At 25.5% G+C, this 11,005-nt stretch overlaps 1 protein-coding gene across 1 annotated transcript in view; it reads right to left on the minus strand.

Moving 5' to 3' along the window:
- LOC129609587 (soluble guanylate cyclase 88E) overlaps positions 1 to 9,435 on the minus strand; it is a 133,313-nt gene extending 123,878 nt beyond the window's left edge. The window contains exon 1 of the mRNA XM_055521592.1: positions 9,327 to 9,435. The gene's annotated coding sequence lies outside the window, so the exon portion shown is untranslated. The remainder of the gene's footprint in view (positions 1 to 9,326) is intronic.
- Positions 9,436 to 11,005: the final 1,570 nt, after the last annotated feature.

Genomic DNA, 11,005 nt, shown 5'->3' on the forward strand with positions numbered 1-11,005 from the left:
TACGTATCAAACAAAAATATTTTGATCAATTTAAAATGTTTTAAGCCCCAGTTTTTTAAAAGGATCATACAAATAAAATTAAAGGAAAAAAATATTTGTGCATAAAATTTGTGTGTTTTTAAAGGAATGTTTTAAATTGGAAATTAAACTTTTAAGGCAAATGTTTACCGAATTAATTTTAAAAAAAAATTTGTTATCTGTAGGAGCCATAAATCAAATAGTTTGTGACAATGCTGAGATTTAGCAAACTGTTTTAGTAACAACTTCACTATTTACCAAAAAAAATAATAATCGAGATAGTGATTAGAATTAATCATTCATATACGTTAAGAGTGTCAAGGAGTTGACACCACCATCCTACTTTTTCTTGTACTCTTCATTGTTGAGATTCATATTATGAATAAGTTAAAAAACGAATTCTACCGAATATGCTAATGGAATGTTTTTGAGTATTTTGTAACTTTTTAATTTAATTTTGTGTCACCTAATATCTTGAAAGACTGAAAGAAAAAAGGTGAACCAAAAGCCAAATTAAAACAAAAATTTTTTATTACAAAATATGAAGCACAAATTTCGTGGCAGTCTTGTATACATGTTATGCAGTTAGCATTTATTTAATGTCCTTAAGACAAAAATAAATTGTCACATTCTTTTGTTCTTTAATTAAAATTTTACTCTTTTATTAATATTTATATTTTTAATGTCGTATTATTATAATTTGTAATTTCATTAAAAGTTCTGCTCCTATAGTAATAAACTTTGCGGTACATCTTGTAATGGATCAATATGTATACAAAATGTTCTTTTAAGTATTAAAAATTAATTTTTAATATGACAACAATATTTCGTCAGGTAATGGCTTCCTTGAATATAATGAAATTAAATTTGAAATAACCAAAGTTTTACGAGTTTTCTTGTCTAAATAACAAAAGTAATGGAAGCTTAAAAGGAAAGATGATTTAAGATTAAAGAATTTATTTTATGAAATTTAATGTGACAAATACAAAATTTTTTGTTTTATGTAATGAAACAACCTTGAAAAGGAAAAGAACAAAGTAAAACATATTAAATTTGAAGGACAAAACTCTCAAAAAGGGAATAAAAATGGTGATCTCGGATACAGCTAGCTATAATTTTTGTTAAATATTTTTTTTAATTAAAATTTGTCATTTTCTTTGATAAAAATTGAATCGTTGAATGTGATTTTACGAATAGAGAATAACAAAAATAACTGTATCTGTGGCAACAATTTCACATTATTGCTGTGTATATATTCGTATTACCATTTGGAAATTAAAAGGAGTATGGGAAGTGAGAGATTTAAATTTACTTACTATGAAATGTGCTGAAAAAGCGATGGCTCAACATTTTTGTGATATATGTTTGCCGTATCCCTGGATTCAATATTTAAATTTCGCCTATTCACTTTCATATCATATTTTTCTTAATTCGAGATCCTTTTTGATTTTCTTTTAATTTTCTATTATTAAATTTTCAATTAAAAATTAATTTGAAGTGCAATAAAAAGGCCAATAAATTTTAATTAAGAGAAAGAAATTAATAATAAATTTTGTCAAATTAATAAAACAAAATTTTTACATTTTTATTTAAAGTTTAATTCATAATTATCAACCTATAGCCCAATAGAAAACTTTTGCATAAATTAAAAATCTTATTGCGTAAAAATATAAATCTTATGTATTTGCAGTATTTGGAAATCCTTAGAAATTATTGATTAAACCAAATTCTTAAGTCTTAAAGAATTGTTTTTTTAAATTTAACTCAGTTCAATTTCAAATAAAAAATTTCATAGGCAAACAAACAAACCCAATAATTTATTTACTTTTTTTTAAGAAAAAACAAATTCATTTCCGTCTCATTTCCCTTTAAACCAATGCTAGGTAAAATGTAATGAAAAAAATCAAATCAAAAATTCTTGAATAAAAAATTTCACCAGCATTTTAAATGATTAATGACATATTAACAAAATTATTCACAGTATAAATTCGAAGACGCTCTAGTATGCTCCTATTAACATGTATTTGAAATTTGAATTTGTGAAAATTTTAAAATAAATTTGCGTGGAAATAGGGATAAGACGCTCCTTCAGAAATATTTTAATTTTTATTGTTTAAAAAAAAAGACATAGCGAATCAACAACCGCTGCGTACATTTTAAGAACTTTTAAATGGCCATTAATTTCTAAATCTTTTTCATTGTATCATTAAAAAGTTTGTAAATTCTTCAAAAAAAAAAAAAAATTCGGACAAACATTGTTTCTTAGCTGATTTGTATATAAAATATCAATTAAAATCAAAGACGAAAATGGCACCAATCTTAAAAAGCTTTCTTATCACTGCTATAAATGATAGCCGGGTATCCTTTATATTTAATCACAGGATAATAAAAATTTATTTTGCTTCTGCATATTTTTAAATTTTCATAAATTTTAGAATTGGTCAAGAAATGTTATTTCCGTATATTTTTAAATACTTCTTTTTTTGCTGAGCACGTAAATATTTTATATATAAATACAAGTTCTTAATCAGCACATCTACAGACCTTCATAAAAATTAGCATATTAAGTTCATTTTAATATCATATATCATAATACATACAAATTCGGTTTTTCCTATGTAGCATTTCCCGAGCAATCAGTATGAAGTATCAAAATAAAAAAATATAGTGAATCATTAACTTTTCCAAAAACTAATTTTCCTTTTCAAATTCATATGAATTATGTTTTTGTAAAGCATCTTGAAATTAAAACTTCTAAACTTGAACTTGAGATAATGACTCTTGAACTTCTAAAATGCAAAAATAAATATTTTATTTAAAAGATGAATTCCTTAACGAAAAGCAAAATGTAAAAATGCCACTGGGTAAACTTCCAATTTTTTGCATTAACCTTAAAAGTTTTTATGTAGACTCAGATTTATTCACTCAACCAACTATAAATCTCACATTTCGCACAGCTTCCTACATTATACCATTTTACACTTCTTACGATATTGAAAAGTGGACATACAATATATAAGAGGAAGTATGTAAAATATCTTGAATAAAATTATTTTTTAAAAATTTAAAATTTCATCTAGAGAAACAATAAAATTTTAGCACTAAATTATAAAGCAGCTATTTTGTATAACATTTACATATTTAAATATAAAAGACAAATAGTTTTACTTTCCAGAAATATTGTGTGTTGAATCTTTTTTCTATAATTTTTACTTCATTTGCAAAAATTTTCCATTTAAACATACAACTTACTTTTTAAGTAATTGGAAAAATTCAATCAATTTAAGTGCAAATGAATTAAAAATGTCATATTTTTTTTTATAATATTTCAAATAATAATTTTTGTATATAAATTTTTTAAGGGTCTTGTAGTGCACAAGGCAAGCAAACATATAAACAAAACTAGAAAATTTTTAAAAAATATTTCGAAAATTCAAAACAAAAAATTAATGCTCTTTAAGTAGCAAATATATAACTATGTATGTAAAACTGTTTGTAAACGTAAGTAAAATGAAATTATTATACATTAATTCGTAATGCTAAGTGAAAAATATAATCCACATTAAGGAAAATTAAATTACTGGCCATTATAAAGACATTTTTATTCATATAAATTTCGAAAAAAGCAAAAGTATTCGATAAAATATTGCAGAATTTTATATTGTTCTTTTATTTTTTTCCCCTTTGGTTGGAACTATTCTGAGCATTCAAAACAGTGAAAAATTTGAAGAACTTTAAGCTGTACTCTACAAACTAAAATATAAATTGTTTGATAAGTTTTTTTAAATTGTATTTTAAAAGTATCAACACTTGAAGCACTGGAATTTTTCTTCATATATACAAATATTAAATTATTTAATTAAAATAGTTTTGTTTAAACTTGTAAAGGATGTTTTAATAATTTCCTTAAGTAGATAAAATAATTTGTTAACGAAATAATTTGCATAAAATAATTCATATTATTTCTAAAAAAATTCTTTTAATCTCAAAATTCATAAATATAAGAAATAAATTGCATATTTCTAGGTTACACACTTTATTCAAATAAAATAATATATTCTAATTATTTTATAAAATGGAGTAAATCCTTTTTGGTTCTTTTTAGTCTTTATTGTAACAAAACACCAACAGAAAGGCGTGCCGCAATTAAATATCAAAACAATTAAATATCAAAAACAAAAAATTGCTGTGAAAATAAACTTAAATAAGTGTTAACAATCGAAAGCCAAAGATAGGAGACCCTAAGTGTCATCAGACCTATCAATAGTTGAGAACTTTAACTCAATTTAAAACACTCCTAAATGGCTATAAACTCCGAAAACTAGTCAAACTGTCTTACCATTTGTTTTGCGTTTAGATTCCATGAAGGGACGGAGGTCGCAGCACTTTAGACTAAATCAAGAGGTTTCATTCGCTTCAGTTTTGTTGTCCAAACCCTCTCCCCTATAAGTTTGCTTGACATTATCCCATAACAGCAAGCCATACGTTCGTATAGGCCATATCATCTTGTTATATATCAACACCTTATTGTATTTCGTCAATTCAGACCTACGACTTAGGAGCCAATAGTCATCTGAGCTTGACATGCAATGTTCCACCTAGGTATTTCTGGTTTGATACTTTAACGCCATTTATATTCAATTGTGGTGGGTTTACTAAATGTTTTTTGTGAAATCTAAATGTACAGATTTACTTTCATTTAGTTTTATTTGTTAGCGCCTTTTAAAACATTGGTTATTCTATGTACTTGGTCAATTGTTGCATGCTTTGTTCTAAAACGAAACTTATGGTTTGGAATCAGTTTCATATCGGCATCAGCCTTCCTTGTCAACATTAAATTTTCAAAATGTTTTGATATCTTTGGTAGCAGCGATATCAGTCAATACGATTTTGTTTCATTGAAGGTTTTCTTATCATAAGAACTGCCACTATTTTCCAAGCACTAGGAACATACTTGCATTTATAACTTTTTCAAGCACTAGGATTCACTTCTGCATTTATAACTTTTTTAAAAGGTCAATAGCAAATTTCTTTTTATGTAAATAGAGCCTTCTTTTAGACAAACACTGGAATTCAGCTCATTTGATTGAATAATCCCTTCCAAGTGATCAGCAAATAGTTCAGCTTTATCCCTTTTGCTTACTGTTTTTTTAGTGGGAGGATTCTCTTTATCGGTTTCTTAGTACTTTTCGCTGCTTTTTTGTTGTCGATAAGCTCTTTATATAATTCTCGTATGATAAAATTTTACACTTTTTTCTTGAGTGTTTTAGAAGTCTAACCATTCTTTTTTGTACTTTAAATCAGTTCAGATCTTTCCTGATGTAACGGTATTCTTTAGATGATTTTCTTTAACCTTCTATGATTATTTTTCTAACTTCTCGAACATTCAGTCAAGCCCTCGTCGAGAACCGTGATCTCTCACTTTGGCAGATATCTACACTGCATTTATATTCGTAATATTGTACATTTCACATTCAGTTATAAGGTATATGACTTTTACCCAGACAGGTTTTTTTACTGCCGTTCCTCTGGGATACATTAATAAAAGTAATTTAAATAATGGAGGAGACTGTTATTAACAGCAGTAATTTCACCTGTTTAAGCGAAAAGTGCTCCCCCCTAACAAAAGTTTGCTTTATGTATGTAGTTGATATATGTATATAGTTGACCAAAAATGTATTTCAATCATTTTAGAATAAAATACAATTATCATAAACATAGATGTGTCATTTTTCCTCAACATTGAAAAAATATATTGCTGACATTAATGAAATTCAGCATCTTTGATTTTAGTAAAAAGAAATTTTTTCATACTAATAATAATCAACATATAAGTCTAGTATAAAAGAACGTTTGTTTTTATCGATTGCAATTGAACAACTATATTAGAAACTCTTGCTTTAATGAAAATATTATACTCGATAATTCGATAATATACTACAAATCTTATCGAATTTTCATCAGCTGTAGTTTTGGAAAACTTCTTGATAGAAGATTGTTTAAAAATCCGTACAATTTATATTTAATATATAGTAAAATAAATTTTTAATTCTTAATTAATGTAATTCAATTAATTCTTATACAAGCTGTTACGTTTATTATCTATAATAGTAATCACTAATCACATATTATCTTGACAGTGAAAATTAATCGATATTTGAAAACTTTTATTGATAAACAGTACTTATAACATGTTTCTGTATGTGTGTTTAATATATTTTAATTATTTGGTAAATGTTAGATAGAGACGAAAAATCCTACATGGAACATTCATCGCTAATTATAGCTATAAATTTCGGTTTAAGCGCATAAAAACCCAATAAAATTATTGTTCTAAATACCAAAGATTGTGGCATAAAAAGTAAGAATTTTTATTGTTAGACATATAAATGCTGTGTAATGTTTTTATACATACATATGATACACAGCTTTACAGTAAGTGAAAGACTATATCCAGACCTTGAATGATAACAGTTTACTTTAAAATTATGTATTATTAAAACAAATATGGTATTGTTATGAGAACAGAAATCTCAGAAAATTTAAATGCAAAAGTTCAGAAACGATTCTTCGGAGTTTCATAAATAAGTATTTTTATTTAAGGCAATTTAAATTTGATTAAAAATTAATGTTAAAATTGACGTTTTCAGTCCATTACTTTAATTGCATCTTGAGTTTTTCTAATTATGAAACAGAGGAATATAGAAAATCAAATAATTTTCATTTTGCAACATATTTCCATTTCTATTTAACGTTTAACACTAATTACAATTGAAACTAGAATTTTCCATTTTCTACCGATTGAATTTGAAAAACCTAAAGCGTTTAATTTAAAATTCCTAACTTAATTACTCCACTAAAAGATACTCGATACTGTGTAATACCTTTAAGAGCATATTTAAAAGATTATAGAAATTATCCGAACAAGTCTTACAATATCTTGTCTAGGGTCAAAATGCATTAAATTGTAAATCAAGTTTATTTTTAGAGTTACTCTTTAGAATTAGCCCTCAACTGTGATGTTATAAGGTTACATAAGAATAGTTGTGAATTTCTCTTGTAACTTTTATTTCAAAATTTTTGAACTTCCAAATTTGGTTTTCAAAATTATTTCGTCATACATATATGAAATTCATAATAATTTTCGCTTACCACTAACTTCGTTCTTTTCCGTAATTACTTTTATAATATATTCTTAACTTTATGGTCTTAATGTCATCAAATTAAATTATTAATCGAAAAATTACGAAATAGTGTTGTTACTGCTGACTTTGAATTTAGGATTCAAAAATAATTATGATATCTAACAACTTGATAGCAGACTTTTTGGTAAAATCGAGTAAAAGATGATAAGGAAAATATTAAGTGAAAATTAAAAGTATTTAAGTGTAAAAACAGTTATTTAACAGCAACATATTAATTTATATACACACATATAAATATATCCAAAAATAAATTTACAAAAACATCAATAATGTTTAATACTTTAAAATTTAGTTTTATATTTCACTTATTATTATTACGAGGGATCCAATATCTCTCCAACGGGAGGATATTGGCGCGGTGATAGGTGTTTTAACTGGACACTGTCTGATTGGTGATCATGCCAGGAGGATGGGCCGCCCCGCAAACGATCTCTGTAGAAGCTGCTGTGACGAGGAGGAGGAGGAAACGGTGACCCACCTGCTATGCTGGTGTCCGGCGTTGGCGAACTCCAGGCGGAGGTTTCTTTGGTCCCACTTTTTTGAGCGGGCAACGGACCTAGCGAATATAAATGCTAGGGACCTTGGCCGGTTTCTGCGGAACTCGGGCTGGCTCTAGTAGGGAGACAGGGGGGGGGGGGGGTCCGACGGCATCACAATGGGCCTTAGTGGCCTAGGTGTACCCTTTGGGGGGCCGTGCAACCTAACCTAACCTATTATTATTAAATTCGCAGAATATTTTACATCTTGGGTGCAAATTTGTTACCGCATTATTTAATATAAATAACACTTTATAAATATTTGCACAATATGGCAAAAAAAATTTAGTTAATTAAAAAAATTAACAAATTTGACTTAAAATAAAATTGAAAAACCTTATATACCGTACTGAATACTTTTATTTCCACAGTATTTACTTTAAAATTTCATAAAAAAAATATAAAACCATCATTAATTTAACATGCATATTGTATAAGTACGCGCTATTTACAACGTTATGTTCTTCGGTATTAAAGGTAGTTCTTATTTACAAGGCATCATAGCGTCTACAATGTTTTGAATTTCTTCAAGGTCATTGTACTCATTGAAGTAAGTCATGAGAATGTTCACATTAACATATTCTCTATTGCATAATCATTCTGTTTTTCTCATTCCTTAGAAGAAAATTTTATGAATACTTATTTAAAAATTTAAAAAATCACCAATGGTGAAAAGAGAAATTTTTTGCAATAATATTACAAGCGTAATTTGCATAATAAATTTGTATAATTTTACTAAATTTGGTACTCTTTCATTTACTTCTTTAATATTGGAAGAACTAAAGACATTTTCATTACTAAGAATTATTTTTGCTTATTAATTTAATCGTAAATTATTAGCGTTTTAAGAAAGATTGATGTGTTTTAATAAAAATGGTATTGCAACTTGAACTAGCATTTAGATGATTCTAAAATGGAAATATCAATAAAAAAACTTTGTTAGTAAGCCACACTTATTTCAATAAACTTAAAAAAATAAAGCAGAAAATAATTTTAGCAGCAAAGGATTTTTTATTTTAGAATTGTACATTATACTGGTTTTAACGAGTTAAAGTTGGTAAGTGCCTAAAGTAGATTATTTAAAAGGATTTAATCGTCATTTTAACTATCAAAATTTTTGCATAATTGATTACAATTTGTGGAAGTAAATACTCAGGGGCACAGTAATATCAAGTGAATTAAAATATTGGCTATTTTCACAACTTCCGATTTGTAAATTAGACGAGAAAAATATCCAATTCATATTTTTTCTTACAAAATTTGTTGTATCAGTTTTTTTTAAATTTCAAATTTTAAAGCCTTTAATTTTGATTATTTTTGATTGTTTATCTTAAGCTCTAATAATACCATATAAAATTTTGCAGCAACATTCGAAGATGTTTTATATTTTATTTTTTTGACACAACTTTCAAAAAATATAGTCGTTTTTACACTATCTTGAGTAGTTCGAGCATTAAAAAACATTTTGGCGAAATATTTTTGAAACTATTTTGTGGAGTTTATTAAAATCTATATAAAAAGTGTTTCTTAAAAATAAAACAAAAATTGAACAAAAATGATAACTTACCTTTTAAGGACCTAAGCTATTCTTCTCTTCATTTCATGAATATTTACAAAAAACTTTTAAGAAAATTCATTCAAAATTAAATTCCAATTTTGATTACTTTGGAATTTTCCTTTTTTCCTTGAGTAACTTTGATAAAAAATTCGTTTTTTCAAAATTTTTTTCCTCAAAAAAGGTAAGACGAAAACAATAAAGCTGCAAATTGAATAACTTCAAAGAAATATTAAAAAAACACACACAAAAAAAAGAGAATTCTAAAAGATATTCCGAATTTCAAAAAAAGAGAACAAGGAATGAGAAAATTAAGAAAACAAACATTAAAACAAACACAAAAATTAAATATTTTTTGTTTTTAAATTCTACATGAAAAATCTTTACATTCAAGTTCTTTATCAACGCATTATCAAAATATAAAAATGAATGACTTCCTCTGATATTCATCCACCTTTTTGTAATTTATTTTGCTAAAAATTAATGTTAAAAAATTTTTCGTATTTTTAAATAATTTCTAATTAAATATTATATAACAACTTGTTGTATAATTAAAATTGCTTGAATTTTTCTTTACTGTAATAAATTCTTTTTACATAATCGCACCCAGCAAATTACAATTTTATTTTCACTTTAAATTAAATTTTTTATTATTTTAATTTTCCATTATTAAAAATGATTTCTTATATTTCAAAATTTATAATTTGGAAACGTTGACCCAAAATATTTACGAAAAAATTAATATTTTCGTAATGCACTTTGCAAATACGTCCAATATTTATGAAAGCGTTTTTAAACATCTTAACCGGTCGACAGTTAATATTTTACTAACAAAATTCTCTTTTCAATTAAAGAAAAATAAGAAATATTTTTATTTCACTTTTTTTCTCATTCAGCTTTGTTAATTTAAATTGAATTTATTAAAGGTTCATAAATATATTCGTATGTATATATGTATATTATATGTCTATACAAAATTATTATAACCATTCATTTATTAGCAAACAGAAAATCACTAAATAAAGTAGAATCATAATTTTATTAAACGATGATTTTCTTTTCTTATCGTTACTTTAAATGTAACACAAAAATTTTATATTTTTAGATATTAAAAATTAATTGTGTACTAATATTATATACCTACAGGGGCTTGGAATTCCGATAGAATTAATTTAAGTTCTTATAACCACTATAAATGCAAAGCTTTTAAAAGTCGTATAGAATTTAAACTATATTTTAGATTTATACATGAAAAATATTTAAAAATTTACTATTGAAATTAATTGACTCCAAAATTTTTTTTTCGTTTTTAATTACATTTTGAAACCGTTATAAATTCAATCAATTTAATCCTGTTAATATTTCGATAGGGAATTTTTCCGTTTAAACATCCGCTAAGAATGAAATCACTTTTAATACTAAAAATTGTTTTCAAAAATTCATGAATGATTTGAACTTTACATGTTACGCAAAAATTATATGAGTACCTACCAATTTTATCTTCCTTTATTTCTAAACACAAAAAATGATAACAGAAAAGTGTTCTACTGCTGTGCAGAAAATTTTGCTCTATATACATACATATATATATATACTTATATGTGTAGGAAAATATTCTTCTTACCTTTTTTCGTAAATTACAAATGTAAATAAATAATTTTACTTTGAGAATATGAGTACAAACTAACACC

This window comes from Condylostylus longicornis, unplaced genomic scaffold, assembly GCF_029603195.1.
Source record: "Condylostylus longicornis isolate FDR11 unplaced genomic scaffold, ASM2960319v2 ptg000040l, whole genome shotgun sequence".
Lineage (NCBI taxonomy): Eukaryota > Metazoa > Arthropoda > Insecta > Diptera > Dolichopodidae > Condylostylus > Condylostylus longicornis.